The following is a 7153-nucleotide window of genomic DNA, read 5'->3' as shown; positions in this document are numbered from 1 at the left end:
GCATTGCTAAATCTCAGTCTGACTAAGATTTAACTAAGTCTCAGTCAATGCTATATTAGTGGGATCTTATGTGAAGATTTGTGCAAAAAAATAGTTTTTTTTCTTTTTCGAATGTTATGTCACTTGACTGAGAATTGGTTAAGTCTCAGACGATTGAGACCTAACCACACCCAAGTGCCATATGCTCTCTGTGTTCTATGAACCCAATGGCTTGAGCAACTGCATGGTTTATTGTTGCGATCCCATTCTTAGATATGGTGCTTGATAGCGCAGTTCGTCCCGAACTCCCGATGAAACACATAGATCCTCTTTTATGGGGTAAAACTCAACTACTAACATATATCCACCCTGCTCAAGCCTAAGTGTGAAGTACACTGGTTTAGGGAGGTCAAGCTTTTCAACATGAAATCGGCCAAAAACTTGACAGCCCACCAGCTCCCTAGGGATTACTATGAAATAGTGGACCCATAGACCCGCTGAATCCATGTGCACATTGAAAAGAAAATCCATAATTTACTTGATTTGGTTGTGGGTAAACACATATGGTAACAAATTTAACGTCCTTAGATAAATAAATAAACAGTGAGATCTATGTTGTCTCCATGTTCTTAGAGGTCTATCCAGAATCATACAATCCGTTGGAATTTGTGTTGTTTCTGTCATCTTCAAGTCTCAGTTTTTTATATCATCGCCATTCAATCTCGAGTCCACTAAATGATAGCTAGTTTTGTTCTGAAATCTGGCATATGATCCTGTAAAGTAATAGCCAGAGTTAGTTTTGAAATAATGATACAACATAAAATAAGTTAATGATACACAACAAAAAATACTTGTGTAGAAGTGTCAAACAAAATACCTCCAGTGAAGTATTCCTTAAAATTTAACGTCCATGGACCGCAAGATAACTTACATAATTACGGAACTTAAACATATTACATAATTTCTTTTATCATTTTTATAGATAGTTATATAATATAGTTTTAAAGTTATTAAATGGTCATGACTGTAACAAGCCCTGAAAAAAGAAAAATCGCACCCACACAGGTGAATGAGGCACGTCTGATAAAATATAATGGATTGTTTGGAAGAAATAATCGATTCTTTTTATTTGTAGAAGATAAAGAAAATTTGTTTGGGTCCAGCCGTCCAGAATCCATTCCCACCGCCTACGATCCATTCCCACTAATTGACAAGCTCTTGTCACTTCCTAATACAGTAGTACTGAAAAACCAGCAGTCATCCTCTCCACCGCCCATCACATCTCCCCCATTCCCCATTTCTCCCATCACCAGCTCCCTCCCTCCATAGCCGGCGGTCAGCGAGATTCACAGCCACTGATCCCCCCTCCTCATGTCGAATCTGGCCGCAGAAGTGGCCGAGAAGGCCCTCGAGCTCGGCATGCTCGCGCCAGCGCGCTCTAGGCTCCATCGGAGGCGGACGCGGAGGCGCAGGACTCCACGCCTCTCCTCTGCCTTGCTCCTTCTTCGAATCCAGTCGCCTAAGTGCTCGAGGAGGCGCTCGAGCTTGGCATGCTCGTCGGCGACACCGGGCCCCTCCCTCCTTCTATTGCCTCGCCGCCGCCATGAGCCCCTCCACCCTCTCCTGTGTGATTGTACAGCTCTAGGTAAGTCTCTCTCTCCGACCCGACCGCCTGATGCAAGCTTTGTTGACGAGGAGAGAAAAAACAATCCCCCAACTGGTGATAAGATGGGTGCTGATGTACTTCATACGATTTCTTCCTTTCCAGGCAGTCTGTTGGCACAATGAATAATGTCTGCTCTTCGACTGGAGCAGTTCTTCCCTGTTGGTAATCAGAGGATACATGCTACTAATTCTTCAACTGAAATTAATTTTCAGTTTGATCCAAGAGCAAATCATGAACCTCGAGTTTTCTTAGCACCTATGCCAAAGAGAAGAAGGTTAGTTTCTTTCAAGAATGAAAGAACTGGTACCAAAGGAACTGCTGTCAGTAAAAGACATTATGGGAAGCAAGCTGACACCCCACCGCAACCTGTGCCTAAAGCAAATGAAGCAAGTGCAGGGGCCAACCCTTTTCTATGGAGCACAATTTCAAGCTCATCAACCAACATAACCTTTGGCACTAATAGCAATCGCACATATTGTGGACAGCTTCACAATGTGTCCCTCACTGAGAAATCACCATGAATGTTCCCTTTCAAGTCACTTCATAAGTTGTTCTGTTATTGGGCTTTGTTAGATAAGCTGATTTAACTGAGTATTATTCTGCTCTAGATTGTTGCTTCTGGTTGTGAGTGAATCTAAGAGTTAACATGGTACAATATCTTCTCGAAGATGATGTATTCCTTCATAAAAAAGGATGTTGGAGAAGTTATTATTGAAGAGGAGTTCAGTCTCATGTGATTCTCAAGAGCTAAAATGGAACAAGAAGTGCAGGCCTCTCATGTCTACACTAACTAATCAGGTAGCATATGCAAAATTTTAAGCATACTACATTCAGATATGACAATTGAATATAAAAACTGGCAATAATGTACAGTACACTATTTCTAAGAATTTCTGCATTAGAGGCTTGTTGCTTCAGTTCTACAATCAGTCAGTTGTTAATTTGTTGTTTTATAACTAATTCAGTAAGAGATCTTTTTCCCAGTTGGCCAGATTATCTGCCGATGATATGATCGCAGTGAATAATATGTGTTGCCTATGTTCTCATGAAATTTGAAATACGTAAAGTAACCCGTTGCGTTATTTTACATGTGTATTAGTTCTTCCAAACATATAGCCTTTAAATACTTATATTACAGTACAAGTTATTCACTCAATTCTACAATTTTCAGAAAAAACGTGGTATCAGAAAAGGGCGAATAGGGGAAGAATCAACATAGATATTGTCCCGGTTTTATCCCGTCCTGGAGGTATAATTTTTTTTATCTGATTAATGATGGCAACAAATGTTTGACATTATTCATACTGTTATGAAATGAACTTTTCTGCATGCAGCAATTGTAAATGTCTTTGAGATTCCAAGATAATATATCTTCATCATTCTTTCATTATTCCCAAGTTACATTTTTATGCATTATTCTCCATTAGTTCTGATTTACCTGTCATCTCACCTCATTTTGTCAACTACTCGTTTGTCGTATATATAGAACCCTCATGGTTGGTCTGTTGGTTTGAGTTATTTTGTCCCCAATCTTCGGTCCTATCATCTAATTTCTTGATTCGATTACTGCGTTTGTCTTGGCTACCACTTCAGCACAAACATTTATCTGATGGTGGTCAAATTCAACAATGTTAGCAATTACTCTCTGGACTACTGAAACTTAACCTCCTTAAAGCATGGACCAGACCTGCTCCTAGGTGCAAGCTTTGTTAGTCGAGCAAGTGCAAAAAAACTATCAAAAGATAATCTCATGCTTAATCCAATGGAACATAAATAATCTAGCGAGATCCAAGTATGAAAGGAAGTAATTCAACATTATCACCTATTTCTTTAAATTTGCATGCCACAAAAGCAAAATCTTATTTCTTTAATCCACCATTTCCTTTAATACTTGAAACTGGAAATGAAATTCCATGAATGCTTTATTGAAGAACAACTACGATTGATTCTTAAGAAATGTGCAGGTACATATGCCAGAACTACACTTACTATTTCTTATTACCATATCCTTCATTCACGAAAAAAAATCCCTACATAAGATTGACCCAGCCAAATGACTAACAAACATGTAGCCATGGCCAATACTGCATGAATTGGCCATGAACTTCTCAGCACAAACTCTATCTATTTCACACTTCTCCTCTGTTCTCGTTTGGACTCTATAAATTAAAATATCACACATGCATATGCAAAGCCAGTGGAAGCAAAGAGAACTTACATTGGAAGGAGGCACAATGAATCTGAAGCACGCTCCAGAAGCAACTGCAAGCCGACGGAGCGAACAATAGCAGCTTGGACCGATGGAAGATGACGAAAAAAGCAGAGGCCTACAGGAGGCAAAATGCAGCAGTCAGGGAGCGGGTAAATCCAAAACATAGCAAATAATGGTGATGGAGACACGTCAGCCAAATGGTTCCATGGCAAGTCAACCCAAAGTGCGGCAACAACAAAGAACCAGCGGAGCTGCAGCAGAGAAGAGAGGCAAAAATGAAAGCAAGAAGAAACCCAAATCATTGCAAAGAAAACGGGGTACTAAAAGCCTAGTCTGTTCAGAAAAGCTTTCTGGGTGTGTACGACATGTATATATTTAATAAAGTGTATATGCACATAAGCATGACTACCAACAACCAACAACATATGAGGATTTGACAAATGTGGGATACCATAGCCATTTTTAAAATTTGCATATTTTTGTGCATATACTTAATACCTCGATGACACTATATCCAGACTACTTGAGAAAGTAAATAATCAAACGACACTAACAGAGAAGTTGTAGAGTTCTACCGTTTCCACTTTACAATCTCAATAAAACAATATAGTTGTTCTGCAAGTAATTACATGACATGATGGTCTACAGCTACAAGAAGGCTGGGTGAAGTCTACGATGGGTTCTTTTCCAAGCAAAGAGAAGGCTGAGGCGACTCTGGTCTACAGCTACAAGAACGCCATCAGCAGGTTCGGGACGAAGCTCACGCCCGCGCAAGTCGCCGTGTTGAGGAGTGAGTTCCCCTCTTGCTGTTATGCTCTGCTCTCACAGTCAACTGAATCCCTTTAGTTAGCAATAAAACTACAGTTGCAAGAGTTTTTTTAATTGCATGAGGAACAGTAGATGGTCAACTAAGGCAAACCCATAGTATAACCGTTAAGATCAGGTTGGTGATTTTAGTCGGATCTGTTGTCAATAGTGAGGTCAATGCAAGGCCTACTCTCATGGTTAATATGCTAATTCTTGACACCAGAAAACCAAGAAAGGTGTACCATGAGCAAGGATCGACATTATAAATGTATACACTATTATGTATAAATGGCCAACGGCTCCAGCAACTATAGCAATTAAACCGTGAGCACCAGGGCATTAAGTAAAAAGGCAAATAAATAGTTACTGAACCTAGCCTTGTTATGATACCTATTCAAACTAAATGAAGTACAAAATATATAGATAGCAAATTTACCGAAAGTAGAACGCACACAACCGCTTGAACAGCTCTAGCAGCCCGTGAGATGCAAATCAGGATACCTCACAAAATATTCTAAGTATGCATTGATCAATATCTATGCAAAGCAAACAAAGGAGGTTTCTACACTATGGATCAGAAATATTCACTGTTTAACTTGTTCAGGCCAAATCCATTGCCAAGACTCCTCAGATGTATTCCTTAATTAAAAGTTCCATATGTTCAGAAAATAAAGTATAATACCATCAACTCCAGTTTCATAAACTGTTATTGGAACATATGTACAATTTTGTAACTGAGTATACAGACCAGTGCTAACCACATATAGTTGTTCTTAGTCCGAGCTAAAATATACCCATGTTAACAGTTTTGTACATGGGTAGTTTGGATATTTAATCTCAACAGGACAACATCACATTTTATCCAAAGTACAACAGGCAAAGCTTGAATCTAACTATCATAAGAAAATACACAAACTGATCTAGCATAAATAATTTGGCTCGGTGTATCCATGTTAACAACTGATTAACGGAATATATTGGGTTGGGGTACCAAGGCTAATTAGTTACGTGATTCCTAATCAGGACGCCTACTCACGTGTGACCATCTGTAGCATTTCTTTAAACATGGTCTTTGCTTCAATAATGTCAATCTACAAAGCATTCACAATACGGAAAGGTAAATAAAATGCAGCTTCCATCAGGAAAATGCACAGAATAATTAGCATCAATCAAGGGAAGCCAAACCAAGCAGGGAACATCACAAATAGAACAGAGCCATATAAGTAAATGTGAATGGAGGAAGTAAAAGCAAAGAGAGAGGAGCACCTCGGCTAGATTCGAGGAAATCGTGTTCCACTCCTAGGCTCCTAGCGCTCCTGTAGCCGACCCCTCGTCCGTGAGATGAAGCAACATAAATTGGGTTTAGAAAGCAACAGAATCACACTAACATATAGTATAGGAAGATGTGTTACCTTCCTAACAAAAATATCGATGCTTGTCGATTTAGTTCCTAACCACATCTTGTTAAGAAAAACATAAATTAAGAAATCAAAATCAGGTTTTCAAAGAACCTATGAAATCAAGAGGAAAAACTGGGAGGAAGAAGATGGCAAGGCCAAAGATGTGCAACCTAGATGGGGGGTGAGGGGCGAGGATCGCCGAGCAGCGGTCAGTAGTGATGGTCGACTCCACTCCACTGCAACTTGAGCGCTGCCTTGTTGCACCTTCCCCATGTCCGTCCTCACGCACAACAACACCGGATCGGTAACAAAGGGAGCCGTTGTCTTGCAACTAAGGAAACCATTGAATGACACTGAAAAAGAATCATGAGTCTGCAGACTCAGGGGCTTACTGCACTTCATCAAGAATAACAATTGAGCCAATGATATCAATGTCCATTGCTCTCCTGACAATTGGACTAATTAGGTTGCTATATGGGCAGAAAATCAATTGTGCTGCTTTTGCCATGCATGGTTTGTGCAGCAAAATATGGACATCCTGTAAATAACTAAAAAGAAAGGTGGCATTAGAATAGATTTCAGAATTCAGTGGTGGCATAGTGTGTGCCTCAGGATTCATGGAAAATCTATGTAAACAAAGAGAGAGACAAACCTTTGACTTGTGTTCCGACCCTAGGAAGATCCTCAATATCAGGAACTTCATAGCAGCCATCGGTCCGAAGGGATGGACGATGACTCAGTTTCTGTACATTCCCGCCAATACATGTTTCTCCTCGCATTATTAGTAGGGAAAGGGGGAAATTTGCTCAAGGTTAAATATGTTTTCGCGTGAAAGAAGCTAGGAAAACTCACTTGAATTCTGGGCATCCTTGAACTTTGTCATCTAGAAGCTTCTTGCTGATGGAGAAAAGGTCTCACTAAATGGTTTACAATTAAGAACCCAAATGATTAGTAAATATATGTGTCTTGTATGTCACAATTCCTCGTCAATTGGCTCAGCCATGCATACGGTCTTATTGATGCAATAGTGCTTCCTTGAGGCCTGCATTGCATGATTACTGACTGGTTAAACTACATGCATTTTAAACT

General features: G+C 39.9%; 2 long non-coding RNA genes across 7 annotated transcripts in view; one reads left to right on the top strand and one right to left on the bottom strand.

Moving 5' to 3' along the window:
- Nucleotides 1–531: 531 nt before the first annotated feature.
- LOC119336742 overlaps nt 532–7153 on the bottom strand; it is a 7829-nt gene continuing 1207 nt past the window's right edge. The window contains exons 3-9 of one of the 5 annotated variants that reach the window (XR_005162787.1): nt 6917–7106; nt 6717–6807; nt 6235–6602; nt 6077–6124; nt 5931–5980; nt 3864–3972; nt 537–752 (exon numbers count right to left, since the gene is read on the bottom strand). This is a non-coding gene — a long non-coding RNA (uncharacterized LOC119336742). Of the gene's footprint in view, nt 753–1787; nt 1901–3863; nt 3973–5930; nt 5981–6076; nt 6613–6716; nt 6808–6916; nt 7107–7153 lie in introns of those variants that run through there. The other 4 variants (XR_005162788.1, XR_005162790.1, XR_005162786.1 and 1 more) reach the window with 4 other exon arrangements.
- The window catches only part of LOC119336743, an 8822-nt gene continuing 3163 nt past the window's right edge, over nt 1495–7153 (top strand). Inside the window, exons 1-5 of one of the 2 annotated variants that reach the window (XR_005162792.1) lie at nt 1495–1624; nt 1748–1919; nt 2254–2443; nt 2817–2894; nt 4506–6078. This is a non-coding gene — a long non-coding RNA (uncharacterized LOC119336743). Of the gene's footprint in view, nt 1625–1747; nt 2444–2816; nt 2895–4505; nt 6079–7153 lie in introns of those variants that run through there. The other variant, XR_005162791.1, reaches the window with a different exon arrangement.

Source organism: Triticum dicoccoides, chromosome 7B (genome assembly GCF_002162155.2).
Source record: "Triticum dicoccoides isolate Atlit2015 ecotype Zavitan chromosome 7B, WEW_v2.0, whole genome shotgun sequence".
Lineage (NCBI taxonomy): Eukaryota > Viridiplantae > Streptophyta > Magnoliopsida > Poales > Poaceae > Triticum > Triticum dicoccoides.
Note: the sequence above shows the minus strand (reverse complement) of the source record. Positions and strands in the feature narration are given on the sequence as shown.